Genomic DNA, 15,490 nt, shown 5'->3' on the forward strand with positions numbered 1-15,490 from the left:
AATTCATTATTATGAAAAATGTTTGTAGTTTAAAACTGCAAGCATTGTTTAATTTTTTTCCCATAATTTAGTTTCTTCACATGGTATTTTAAAATAAATAAACGAGTATTTAGGAAAACCTATTTAAACCAGGCGCTAGGCAGGGCGGGAGCGAGGGGGTTTCTTTGTCCTGTTTGGCCACTAAAAATTTGAAACTAAACATATATTCAAAAACCGTCTTGAAAATATAAAAAAAATAATCAACCATTTTATTAAATTTATGCAAAATCTTATCAAAAAATAGGTGAATTTAAACGCTAAAAAAATTGCCCTTGGGCGCCTTTATTTTTATTTTATTTTTGGCGCCTCTTGAAAAAGTGCTCTTCCTATAAAGAAATGGTATTTAATTCAGGCTACGAGCCTGTTTTAGATATCATTTGTATTTATACATACCAAATTTATTTCTTGTATGCGTCTGGTATTTTTTAGATATGGTCACGTTTTTAAATTATCCTTAACTTACTGGTACTTACTTCCAATACCGATACCATTTTTCAATACCGGTATTTTGGTACTGAATAATTTCAATACCGGTACTACCAGTATAATACCGATATTAAACTTTTTTTTTTAATTTACCATAATATCAATAAAATCTCAAGTTAATAGTAAAAATTTAGTGGATTAAAAATGCTTGTTTATTTAATATCAAAATTACTGACTTTATTTTTCGTTATTTCTCATATACAAAATCAGCCCGCAAGGAATGTAGGGCGTTCAGAGTGACATCCTCAAGAGATGATCCTAGTTTTGTGACAATGTTGCCACATGTTAAAAATCCATTCTCCAATTCGACACTTGTTGGCGTCACAGTTTTCAAGTATTCGTAAGACTTTTGCAAATATATACCACAATTTCCTCATTCATAAACTTTCATCTCATAACATATAATTTTGGATAAATTATTCGAAACATTTAATCTTTCCGTTTGCTATATTTTTTTAAAATTACAACGTCAAGAATTTTTTTCAATGACAATTTACAGCATTTTTCAACAAAACTGAAGAAACGTTAGTAAAAAGAAGAGGATTAACGCTTTCTGATTAAGCCGATCATTCAGTCGAGCAATTTACAATGGCTAATTTGCTAAGATGCTCAAAAGAGCGCAGGATCAAAATTCTCATTACATTGATGTGCAGATGTTTTAGTAGGCTGGAAAAAGATGTGCGTCGCTCATTAAATAGTTGCACCAACATAGCTTTTAACTTTACAGCTAAATAGACATTTCTCTAATTCGATTGCGCAACTGATTTCTCAGCTTCAAAAAGAGGCCCATAAAGACGAAATTGTAAACAAACTATATTCGTACTAAATAAAAATGCCTTATTTTAACTCTAGCATTATCAGAACAATATTAAAAAAAAGTGGAAGAGGGAAGTATTACTGTATATCATTGTATAGAAATTCATTTTATAAAAACAATATCAAAAAAACTGATATCGGTCCGAACCAAGAGAAAAAACTCGATGTTCACAAAGCTTGGTGTAACAAAATATGTTAATATAGACGTAAAGAAGGTGTTGATAATTTTGAAATAATGAAACACACTAAAGGGCGGGAGTTTCACTTTAGGCCTTAGAAGATAAAAATTAGTTGCAGTAAAAAATCTTAAAAAAAAGAAATGAAGTTTAAAGCTTGTGTTCATTTAAGGCAACACAAGAAAATTACCTTGAAAATCTCCATGTAAAATAGCCAGAGTTCACGACTAAGTTAATCGATAAAAAACTTTATACATTACTGAATTTCACAAATAGTTAAAATTGTGAAAACTGTAAGCTGTTGCCATTCGAAAAAAACAATCGTTTAAAAAAGATTAGTAATAGTTTATGAAAACTAAAAGAGCCTGAAGAATATAAAAGTTTAAAAATAATCAACGACCAATCGAAAAATAATATTGTGAGTTACAAAAAAAATGATAAATGTTTTAACTCGTTGACTGGCATGAGATAAGAAATTTTCAGCATTTTATTTGAATATTTAAATCTTAGAAATGAACGTGAAAGTATGAAGTATTATCATCCTGAACATCATTCTGAAGAAAAGTTACCCAAAAAATTGTTTCCATATCCTTCATATTTTACATATCTGGTTATAGGTGAAACATGATTGACCAACTATCGATTGACCAACTATTCTTGTTATTAACATGGCTTAGACTTTTTTATTTAAATTTTACTTCCTAGTTTAAGATACCAAAATCTATTGTGTCAAGATCTTATTATATGGTTAAACTTGATAGACCTTAAACTTGGTGCAATACAGTTTTGGTCTAAGTTATATTACCAAAAACTTAACATGTCATAATGTTTCAAATAGACTTATCCTAAAACAAAAGTTATTATTGACTGTTTTAAATTGGTTTAAAAATTTAAGCTTTACAGTTCAAAGTAGTTTGTTTTCCCACTATAAGCACCATTTTATCTTTAAAGGATTAGTTGGAATAGCTTTTTTTGGTACAATAACATTTTGTTAGTGATTTACTTGTTGGTTCTACTTCTGATATTGAAATAGTTAAGCAATAAAAACTTTTGAAAAGAGAGCTATAGAAGAGTGGATATTCTGTAATGGCTGATAAAGATTTTTTAATTTCTGATTTGCTTAAGCTTTTTGGTATAACACGTAATGGAAGAAATCAATTATTACACAAAGAAGTTATAAAAAGTCAAACAATAGCAGCTTTACAAATTCATGTAGAATGTGCCATTTTTACTTTATAGATCCTCTTATAAAACTGTAAAAATACATGAAATGTACTATTTATTATTGAGATAAAATAAATTTCTTATAAAAATACTCCAACTTATCTACAACATCTAAAAAATCACATTTATCAAAACTATTGTTTACAATAATAATTCCACTTTAAGTCATTTCATAAACAAACATATCTATAAACAAATATTGATTCAGTCCAAATAAACTCATTGCTATTTGGACTTGTGCATAATAGCCAAATGAGTGATTCTTCTTAAGAAATAGTTTCCAAATTATATATATATATATATATATATATATATATATATATATATATATATATATATATATATATATATATATATATATATATATCTATTTGAAACATTACGACATGTTAAGTTTTTGGTAATATAAATTCATAAACTACTACTAATCTTTTTTAAACGATTGTTTTTTTCGGATAGCAACAGCTTACAGTTTTCACAATTTTAACTATTTGTGAAATCCAGTAATGTATAAAGTTTTTTATCGCTTAACTTAGTCGTGAACTCTGGCTATTTTACATGGAGATTTTCAAGGTTAGCGATTCCACGGCTTAACAAAAAACATTTGACGTTTGACAAAAAATATTTTCATAAACTTTCCACTTATATCTTTTTGTGTGGTTAAGCAAGCGCCTTGAGGTTTTTTGCATCAGTTAGTGTTACTCAACCTCTTTCCAACCATATATAGAAAGTACTAAGCTTTGTATGGCTTCATTTGTATACAACCCATATCTTGGGACAACTTTTCTTGAAAAAACTTACCGCGGGAACGTTTTTTAAAAACGAAGCTTTTGAAGGTAAGGATTCCTTAGAGTTTAAACATATCTAATTTTTATGAAACTTTCCATATTTATTAAGAAAAGGACGAGGAATCTAATGGAATCTGGACGTTTTTTAACATTTATACAAAAAATTTTAGTTCTCAGCGTTTAAAAACTTCAAGCTTGATTTATATAGAAAAAAAAGTGTTTTTGAAAAACGTCTAGGTGGAAATTCCAAGTTTAGCCTTTCCTCTATTTAAAACAAGTATTTATTTAAGTTTACCTAAAGAATTGGTACTAAGGATTTGCATTTATAAATTATGTGTATATATATGCTTTTCTTCGCGTATTTAATGACGTTATCTGTTTTGATTTTTGCGTTTGTTTTGGTTAAATTATGAAAATTATATTAAAAGTGAAAGCATAATTCTTAAAATTTTATTCAAATGAAGATAAATCTTTTACTTTTTCCCAGGTAAAAGGTTTGCATTCTTCAAGAAAGTTAAAATCTTGATTTTTACTATTTTAACTACAGGTTGCTTTTATTTAAACTGTTTTTTTCAAAACAAAAACCTAAAAATAGTATTCAACAGAAGCTTGCAAAAATGGAGTTGTGTAAGAAATTTTTTATTTCTTTTTATATTTATTTGCCTCTATTTGTTTGTTGAACTAATACTATGAACTCTAGTAATAATTATTTTAATTCCTTTTTTTTTAGGTGTTGAAATTAACAACAGTCTCAACAAAATGGTTGCTTCGTCTATAAGTCAAGAAAGTCAAAATTATAAATTAGGAATACTGTAGCACAAATTTTGTTCATTTTAATAATTCTATTTATTGAAACCAAAATAATCCACCCCTTATTTTTCTTTATGTCACTTAAATTAAGTTTACTTTTAATTTTAGCATCCGACAATGTTTTGAATTTTCTAAATATTAATGGAGGCATTGTATCCCTCAAAAATCCAGATTTGGTTTTAACAAATCGCCATTTTTTGCAAATTTGTACAGAAAAAGATAAATTTAACTTGACATGGCCGAATCTTTCAGTATTTCTTACATCCTTGTTTAAATATCCTATATTTAAACAAGGATGTAAAAACGAGGATGTAAAAAGGATTTAAGAAAGTATTTTTTAAACTCTGCTTCATCTTTTATTGGTGCTTTTCCGGATGTTGTTGATTTGTCACCTTCTGATGCTTGTTCTACCCCTATTTCTATCCACAATAGTGAAATTGTTCCAAATCAAGTTACTGTTTTTGTACCTTCTGATTTAAAATTGGAAACAAGAAAGATCGGAAGTAAGAGTTAATGCTAGAAGATAAAGGGTAGATGACACATGGGTACATTACTGTTCATAAATATAGGAAGATCTAGATTATGGCGATAATGATTAGCTGAAAAAGGTTTTCTTTGAGTCAAAGTTCACCTGTCACTGTGAGCCCCATGCTGTAGCAGAAGTGAGATCTTTTTCAAGCTCAAATACCTCCTCCAAGCAATCAGAGAGTGTTAGATTCTAATCAAGACAGGAATAAATGGTAGTATCAACTGTAAAACAAGAAAATCGAAATCCATAGTGATGATCAGAAAGTAAGTTATTAGATTTAAGAGGAGAGCTTAAGTTTTTGTTAATTGTGATGTTATTGTTGTGATGTTTTGTGTCGATAGACAACTTGTTTTACTTTCTCGACGGTGTCTATTGTTAAAAATGATTATTATTTTGTTTCGTTACTGAAACTTGCTACTTCTAATCATTCACTAAAAGCCAAGAAATAAGTTTTAGAATAAAAACATTTTTTTATGTTATTTTCATTTTTTTTATCTAAGGCGTTTTCATAGGTTCACATAAACAATCTTAAAGAGTAAGTTTCTTTTTTTATACTTATTTATTAAATGTTTTTAATTTATATATTTTTAAAATGAATTAACAAAATATTTTTAACACGTTATTGTGTATCTGTGTTTCTAATAATAATACTTTTACATTTTTATTTATATTTTCTGCTGTTATACCTGCCTATTACAGTTGAAAGTACTCCAAATTTCAGAAAGTTCGTTTGCTGTAAGTTATTTTCATTAAAAATTAAATTTAACTTTATTAAATAATTTTCTGTCTGTTAAATAGGTCATTCTGAAAAATTATGACAGATTTCAATGCCCTTTTGCAGTAATTTACTGACTGGTCTTTAAATTATACAATAATTTCAAAATGATGTTTAATTTGGATTCCATGACTCCTTTATGCATAATTGTATAGTGTAATTATAATATAACCCCAAATTTTATTTTCCAAAACTAATTAAATAAGTGAAAACCATCAGTCTGTAAAATAGATGATTTTGGTTAATCTTGTCAGATGAATAAAAATGGGACCACTATGAAAAATTTCGAATCAAGTTTAATAACGGTTCAAAAATATCAAATATAGTCGGTATGACCAAATAAGTCGGTATGCCCAGTTGGTTTGTGCAGCCCATTTGCAGTAATTTACTGACCGGTCTGTAAATTATACTATAATTTTAAAATGATGTACTATTTGGATTCCATGATTCCTTTATGTATATTTGTATGGTGTAATTATAATATAACCCCAAATTTTATTTTCTTAAACTAAGTAAATAAGTGAAAACCCTCAGTCTGTAAAACAGATGATTCTGGTAAATCTCGTCTGTTGAACAAAAAAATTTTGGGGTATTTTATTTTCTTATATTTGATCACTATGGAAAATTTAAAGTCAAATGTAATAATGGTTTAAAAGTTATTCTAAAGTCAATATGACACCAAAACTAAGTAAATAAGTTATAACCCACAGTCTGTAAAATAGTCAAATCTGGTCAATCCCGACTGAATTAAATAAAAATATTTTGGTATTTTATTTTCTAATAGTTGGTGAATTGATATGAAAAATTTCAAGTCAAATGTAATAACGGTTCAAAAGTTATTCAAAAGTCGGTGCCATAACACTGCAAATTTTCCATACTTAAGCCCTTACCCAGTGAAAAAGCGCACATGGGATACGCGTGGATATTTCCACATGGAACCCATGTGGGGATTATTATTTTGTCCCATGTGGGTTTCATATGGTAAATCCCACATGGATTCCATATGGTAAATTCCATATGGGATACGCGTGGGTTTTTACCATATGTAACTCATATGGGGATTATTATTTTTTCCCATGTGGGTTTCATATGGTAAATCCCTCATGGGTTTTATGTGGTAAATCCTACATGGGATATAGGTGGAAAATACTACATGTTATAGATCTTAAATGCCACATATTTTAATCCAAATGGTATAAAAGTAGTCAATACTAGACAAATGAAAGTCTGAATGCTTCTATGATAATTTTTAAAATTCTTTTAATTTAAAAATTACTTAAATAGTAATTTAAAATTATTCATCGAAGCTTTCAGAGAGGCTTAACTTAATCTGGCATTTGCTACTTTATCCCATTTGGTATTCAAAACGTGTAGCATTTTTGATCTTTTACATGTGATGTTTTCCACCTATAACCTATGTGGGATTTACCTTAAACTATTATGACGAAATTTTATAAAATTAAAATACGTGTTGCAAAATGAATTTATTTAAAAATAAATGCTATTAATCAATACATCCAAAACGAATATTAAAAATATTATTTTTTCTTTTGCAATTTACACGCCGTTTTTTGTCAATTGAATTAATTAAATCGCTTCGGCTTGTATAATACCAAGGTTTTTAGTATCTTCTAACTTTCTTCAAACATTTTCTAAAAAAAAAAAAGATATATATATATATATATATATAGTGAGAGAGAGAGAGAGAGACAGAAAGAGAGAGAGAGAGAGACAGAAAGAGAGAGAGAGAGAGAGAGAGAGAGAGAGAGAGAGAGAGAGAGCAATTTTAATAAGGAACCTTATCAGTCGAGCAATTTTAATTATTAGCCAGTTTGAAGTCATTAATGACTACAATATTTCACAAATAATTATTTCATAATTTATTACTTACAATGACTAACGTATTATGCGTAATTGAACACATATTATGCGTATTGAGCTTGAACCCCTAAGGAGAATCCTGAAAAAAAGTGATCAATAAGGATAAGTAGTTAAACAAAAAAACAAAAACAAAAATGTAAAAACCTACTTTTTCAATGATGTAGACTTCTATAATAACAGGCCTTGACATCGCGCAAGATGCCGTAAAAACTGAAGGCCGATTAAACTTTAACTTTTACTTATATTGATATATTTTTATATTAGGTAGGGTGTAATGGCAGTCTATGTTTTCTAATAATAATCTCTAGTAAAAACGGAAATATAAAAAGAAAACCAAAAAATTGTTGAAAGATAATCATGCTTTTCGTATTTCAAATTTCATTAAGAATATTTATGTAATATTAAATAGTACCAATATGAAGCAGAACCATAACAAAGTATATATCTATATATTAGAAAGATAACTGTATTTTTAATTTTTTTTGCTAAAAATGGTAACAATAAAAATCACCAACAATAAAAAACACCAACAAAAGTTGATTCAAGCAAAAAAAAGTTTTATCAATATATCTCAACAGGGTTAAAGTCCTTATACTTGGCAACTTGTAGACAATACACAAACAATCATATAAACTTCGTCGCATAGCAAAATACTCATATGCTCTACATATAATATCTGAAGTATATAAAACTTCACCAACATTAACTTTTCTCATAGCATTAAGGTGTTCGAATAGAATATTTGACTGAAGCGAACTTTCTTTATTTTTTAAAAATCTAACTGCTTCAAATAAAGCTGATTTTGTTTTCATTAACTTTAATTTGTTTACAGCTAAATATGAAATATTACAAGTTGTGCCATTATGGTTAGCTACAAATGAATAATCCTTGAAAATTACTAAAATAAATAATGGAACACCAAGTTTGTACATTTTTGATTGTATGTGTAAACTTTTTTTATTAAGCTGGAAAACAATAACATCGTTATTATCACTTAACAAAGATTGAATATCGTCAAATATAAGTTCATCCTCTTTTAGAAAATCATTTAACACATCTGGTAAATTGCTTCGAAAACCGCTTGAAGTTACATTTTTCTAACTTTACTTGCTGGTGTGGCTAAACAACTAGGCGGAATATTTTAAAAACAGGTGGTATGTTTAAAGGTCGTTGCTTCCCATATTTGCTTTCAAAAGGTGCTTCATTTGGCCAATGCAGTTGACATAATGCTGTATAGTCTGTAACAATAAAACCAGTTCTTGGGATAGCTTCACTACATCTTTTTCTCTCCTCTTGATTCTTCGGGAATTTATAAATTGATATTTTTGTTGTAGTTGTAATTGATATTGTAGTTGTAGTTGTATAAATTGATATTTTTGTTGTAGTTGAGATAGTTCGACTTGCAAAGAGATAAACAGCATTTTAAAAGCATTTTCAAGGCATTTTAATTATTAAAAAAACTTATCGTTAGTTTGACAATATTATTACCTTGCAATGTTAATGCCTTGAACCTTACAACGTTATCGTCTTGATGTTGGGCTATCTAATTTATAAACCAATCACATTTTAAAGATTTATTAAAAAAGCGCGAACACAAACTTTCGTCTAATGTTAAAAGATGAAAATGTAAAACACAGTATTAGGAATTGGCCTTCAGTTTAACATATTTGTTGCGCGATGTCAAGGCCTGTTATTATAGAAGGCCGCAGTCACACATTATATAATATTCTGAAACTAATAAACAAACATCTAAATTTCTATAAGTAAATTTATTCTTTGATCATTGCCTTCATATCCTATCTTATTTTCATACCATATTCTATTATGGAATTATTTATATAACATATCACAACAATATTATTAAATTTGTGATATTTAAATATCATATGAACATTCTCTAACATGTTCATATGATATTTGAATATAGTTCTTGAGTATATTATCTGCAAACAATTGACTGATGCAAGTTCTAATGTTGTCAAAAACTAAGCATGCATGCATGGGACACTGCAGTGTCCCACAAAGAAATGCAGGTTTGAAAGTCAAATTTTCTTTATTAAAAAAAAAAAAATTAAAATAGGGGGAGATAGGGAGGTTTCTGTAACTTTTTTTAGGCTCCTAAACTTTTAACTTTATATATAATAAGGTTCATAAAACTTAAGGGACTTACGAAGTACATTAGGAAACAAAAACAGGATATTTACATAAACTTTTTAATTTTTAATCTGGAGTACCACAGTGTAATTGGGAATAAAGTCTCTGGGCCCAGTATTCAAAGTAATATGATCTAAAGTAATATATAAATTAAATAAAATGCTTTAAAATGCATGCAGTTATACATATAACTCCTGATAGTTAACTATATGTATAACTAGTTATACATAAAATTTATTATATATACTTATTTTTTAAGGTTATGCTTGAACAAATTAGAACCAATTAATTCAAATTCAAGATTTAGTTCAAGTTCAAGTTATTTGTTCATTGTTTTTTCACTATTTTATATTTATTTGTTCAAATTTGTTAACTAGTACTAATTCTTACTACAGTAAGAATATTTATCATTGTTGAACGTGATTTTATTAGTAACTTAATTTTACTATCAACATATCTTGACAACACCCTTTACATTTTAAATGATGACAGCTTTTCTATTGATGTTAAATTTATTACGTTTCAATAACTCAGATTGAATTTTAACTGAATTATTGTAAGCTTTGTAAGGGGTTTGTTGTATCTTAAATGGTGTTGTAAATAAAGTAAAAATAATATATATATATATATATATATATATATATATATATATATATATATATATGTATATATATATATATATATGTATATATATATATATATATATATATATATATATATATATATATATATATATATATATAGTATATATATATATATATATATATATATATATATATATATATATATATATATATATATATATATATATATATGTATATATATATATATATATATATATATATATATATATATATATGTATATATATATATATATATATATATATATATATATATATATATATATATATATATATATATATATATATATGTATATATATAGCATTTAGGCTATGGGATCATCCATAAATGATGCCAGTAGATAGAGGGGCAGTGTGAGTTTAACAATAATTGACAATGGGGAGGGGATGTTGAGACCAAAATAATGTCAATTAAAAAATTGAATTAAAAAAAAAGTAAATTATTTTATTTAAAAAAAAGTAAAACAATTTATGCTAGCTATGAGCAGGTTTTAGAGGTATTTACACCAACAATGTGGTCTAAAAACTTCTTGCTTTTGTTGCTTAAAACTGTAGAGGATCATAGAAAAAACTATTTAAATTCAGTAATTAGCTTGCTTATCTGAAAGAATAATTTATGTTTTTTTTTTTTACTTTTAGTACTGTTGAGAATAAATGTATAATTGAACCCAAAAAAAATTGATGGTATATGCATTTTTTATATTATATTAACAATTCAGATATACCATCATAATATGATAACAAAAACTTACATCATTTTCAATGGGAGATGGCAAAAAATTGACTGAGTTTGATAGATGCATAGATGATCCTATGATTTAGGTAAAAATAAGTAATCAATTTGCCATATTTCTCTTTAGAAAGTGTGAGAAAAAAGCATTGTTATGCTGAGAACCTACCTATTGAGCAAGCTTTGACCACCTATTTTATAAATTTAAGAGACAGAAGTGGAAGTGCGAATCGCAAAAGAACTAATAACAATGCTCTAAATTGATTTTAACTTTGTAGACTAACATTAATATAGTATTTAGAAATAATAAATGAAGTTTACATGATTTTTATAATTTGTATTTATTTCCATTAATTATCAGTTGTCAGTCTCTATTTTATAAAATGAATTAAAAAACTATTTATTTATAGTATAATATTAATACATAAATACTAGTTTCCTAATGCTATTATCACCGCAATGTTAATGGTATTCGTTTTAAAGTGAAATTTTGTATCAATTTTATTGTTTTAATGTTGTATATATATATATATATATATATATATATATATATATATATATATATATATATATAATTTTTACTTTATTTAAAACACCATTTGATATACAACAAACCCCTACATAGCTTAGAATAATTCAGTTATGATACAATCTGAGTTATTGAAACGTAATAAATTTAACGTCAATAGAAAAGTAAAGCTGTCATCATTTAAAATGTAAAGGGTGTTGTCAAAACATGTTGAAAAATAAAATTAACAAATAAAATCACGTTCAACAATGATAAACATTCTTACTGTAGTAAGAAATAGTACTAATTAACAAATTTGAACAAATAAATATAAAATTAACAAAAACAATGAATAAATAAGAACTTTAACTTGAACTTTAACTAAATCTTAAATTTGAATTAATTGGTACTAATTTGTTCAAGCATAACCTTAAAAAATAAGTTTCTATAACAAATTATATGTATAACTAGTTATACATATAGTTAACTATCAGGAGTTATATGTATAACTATATCAGGAATTATATGTATAACTATATCAGGAGTTATATGTATAACTATATCAGGAGTTATATGTATAACTATATGCATTTTAAAGTATACTATTTTATTTAAACATTACTTTAGATTATATTACTTTGAAAACTTGACCCAGAGGCTTTATTCCCAATAACACTGTGGTACTCCAGATTAAAAATTGAAAAGTTTCTGTTAATATCCTGTTTTTGTTCCTCAATGTAGTTTGTAAGTCCCTTAAGTCATAAGGACCTTATTATATCTAAAGTTAAAAGTTTTGGAGCATAAAAAAAGTTACAGAAACTTATCTCCCTCACAACAACAACAACAACAAAAAGCAATATATTTACCAGAAATATAGATGTTTTACATAAGAATGTTATACGTTATAAAAAATATTTGTACAGTCTACATTCTGGATGGTTCACTTTCATATAGCTAGGCTAAATCGAGGAGAGCGACCATGAACAAAACAAAAACACCACCCACCACCACCACCCTATTTTTTTCTTTTTTAACAAAGAAAATTGGGAATTCTTTGACTTTAAAACCTGCATTTCTTTGTGGGACACTGTAGTGTTCCATGCATGCATGCTTGGTTTTTGACAACATTTGAACTTTTATCAGTTAATTGTTTGCAGATAATATACTCAAGATCTATATTCAAATAACTATTATATATTCCTTATAATACGTCTATTTGCACAAATCTTAATCTTATTTCTATAAAGAAAGATAAACATTATTCGTGGTACTTACATACTTGCTTGCCATTCTCTATATTAATATAAAATATTTTCACACAATATTAACGTAACGCAATGCAATGTCGATTTAAAAATTTTTATTTAGTTTTTTTTTAAAAGTTTTTTTTTAGTTTCCAGCTTTCAAATTAATTCCCATGCAAATCCCACATGAAACCCACGTGGGATTTCCCATATGTGTAAATACCATATGGTTCCCACATGTAACCCATGTGGGATTACCCACATGGGTTTAAGGTGACAAATTTCCATACGGATACCACATGGGAAAATCCGTCCCACGTAAATCCCATCAATCCCACACGGAACCCACGCGGAACCCACGTGGGACGCGGTTTTATTTTTCACTGGGTACGTCAAAAAATCATCATTTTTTGCATTACAAAAAGTTCAATAACTTTGGATCCGCTTAACTTCAAATGCCGAATGACCCCTCATTTTTTAAGTCAAGTCAAGCTCTATACAATGATATAAATTATATGTCTTTATTTGAATTATAAAAAATTGTCTGGAATGGCTATTAAGGTAATTTTCTTGTGTTGTTTTAAATGAACACAAGCTTTAAATTTCATTTCTTTTTTTTAAGATTTTTTACTGCAACTAATTTTTATCTCTAAGGCCTAAATTGAAACTCCCGCATTTTAGTGTGTTTCATTATTTCAAAATTATCAGCACCTTCTTTACGTCTATATTAACATATTTTGTTACACCAAGCTTTGTGAACATCAAGTTTTTTCTCTTGGTTCGAACCGATATCATTTTTTTTTGATATTGTTATTATAAAATGAATTTCTATGCAATGATATACAGTAATACTTCCCTCTTCCACTTTTTTTTCAATATTATTCTGATAGTGCTAGAGTTAAAATAAGACATTTTTATTTAGTACGAATATAGTTTGTTTACAATTTTGTCCTTATTAGCCTCTTTTTGAAGCTGAGAAATCAGTTGCGCAATCGAATTAGAGAAATGTCTATTGGTTTCTCCAAGGTTATCTATCATGAAAACTAGGGTTGTATCGGCTAACAACAGTGTTGCATCATTTCAACACAATACTTTTAGAGCCAATTTTACTAGTGCAAGCATGAAACAACAGCTAAAATTGCATCCAACTCCCTATCAGTTACCTCAATTTCGGAGTCAAGGTTGATCAGTGATTTGCCAATGTGACGTTCGAGCATTTTTGCAAGCTACACCAGCGAGTTTTGAAGTCAAGTAGTACCAATTATTACCAAGTTCGTCTAATGTGTATTTTTGAAGTGTTTGATCATTTTTTGTCGCAGAACGGTGAAACAATTTCACAATAATGCGCACCTTATTGATTAACGACTGCAAATTATCAGTCAGTTCAATAGAGTCATTCTTTTCACTCATTACACCGGAAAAGTCTTCATCATCATTGGTTTTGTTGGTGTCATAGTCAGTATTTCTATCCTCATCACTTTCATAGCTCTTGTTGTAATTGCAGATTACTTTCAAGTTCTTTTTTCAGAAGTAGCCGGATTTTTGTACAAAACGTATCATCTTGACGTTTTTACAAAATTAAAAGTATTCTCAAGTTTTAATTTTCTTTTCGTAATTTTCAATTAACATTGCGTGTGTGTTAGCGCTATATTCAATTCACATTGCGTTTCCATTTCAACGCGAGCTTGGTTTATGTGTTTTACATTAAAGGAAGAAAAATTGTTAATAAAAGGAAGAAAAAATTAACTTTTAAACTAAACAAGTTTTTTCTTTAACTATATTATTTAAACAATAATTTTTTTTATAAAAAATCAATTAAAAAACTTATTATTTTCAGCATCCCAAACTCTGTGAGCGTATTACATTACTGTCATTACAAGATGAACGAACGTTGTTTATCGCGACTTGAAGTTTTATATATTTCATTTATTTTCGTGTTTCACGTAAATAGAGCAATCGCATCCGCTTTATCACAAGTCCTTTACATATATTTTTTATACCGGTATTGAACCAAACCAATACCGGTGATTCGATACTTAAAAAAGTGCGGTTATACCGGTATTCCGGTATCGGTATTACCGGTATCGGAAGCACTACTGACTGGGAACTTTTGATGCTCAAAACTTGCATTATTAACTTTTATTCCACATTTTGGCTTCAGCATTTGCCCTTTTTGCAAGTAGAGGAATATATTTATAAACAAAAAAAAGCGACTTCATTTTTTGTCTAAGAAAATCCAGCACGTTAACCATCCAGTTGACATAATATCAAGCATCGGCATTGATTTTTCCGTCCGGTAAACCCGTCCGTTACCGTTAACGTCCGTTACGTTAAAAAATTTTAACAGACAGGTAACAGTAAATTTTTTTTCAATAATTTCAGTTAATTCCGTTAATTTTATTAGTTTTATATTATAGTTTTTAAATTTTTTGTATCATTTAAAAAAAGTTTCATTTAATCGAAGTTCGATTAAATGAAAGACAAAGAGCAAGTTTCGAAAAATACAGTTCGATTATGGAACTGTAGGTTTTGAAAATTTTAGCGAAAATTTTATACAGTTTTATACAAAAGAAAATTTTATAAATTCAATTACATAAATTTATAAGAATATTATTCCACAGCTTTAACAAAAATTTCAAAGCTTTTCGTACATTTTTTAAACTTATAACTTGAGTTTAAAATATATGAC

General features: G+C 27.5%; 1 long non-coding RNA gene across 1 annotated transcript; it reads right to left on the reverse strand.

Moving 5' to 3' along the window:
- Positions 1 to 7,149: 7,149 nt before the first annotated feature.
- On the reverse strand, positions 7,150 to 13,129 carry LOC136087453 (uncharacterized). Its single transcript, XR_010641806.1, has 3 exons — positions 12,833 to 13,129; positions 7,535 to 7,603; positions 7,150 to 7,295 (listed from the first exon to the last, which is right to left on the reverse strand). It is a non-coding gene; the product is annotated as an uncharacterized LOC136087453 (long non-coding RNA).
- Between the last annotated feature and the right edge of the window lie 2,361 nt (positions 13,130 to 15,490).

Source organism: Hydra vulgaris, chromosome 11 (assembly GCF_038396675.1).
Source record: "Hydra vulgaris chromosome 11, alternate assembly HydraT2T_AEP".
NCBI classification, from domain to species: domain Eukaryota; kingdom Metazoa; phylum Cnidaria; class Hydrozoa; order Anthoathecata; family Hydridae; genus Hydra; species Hydra vulgaris.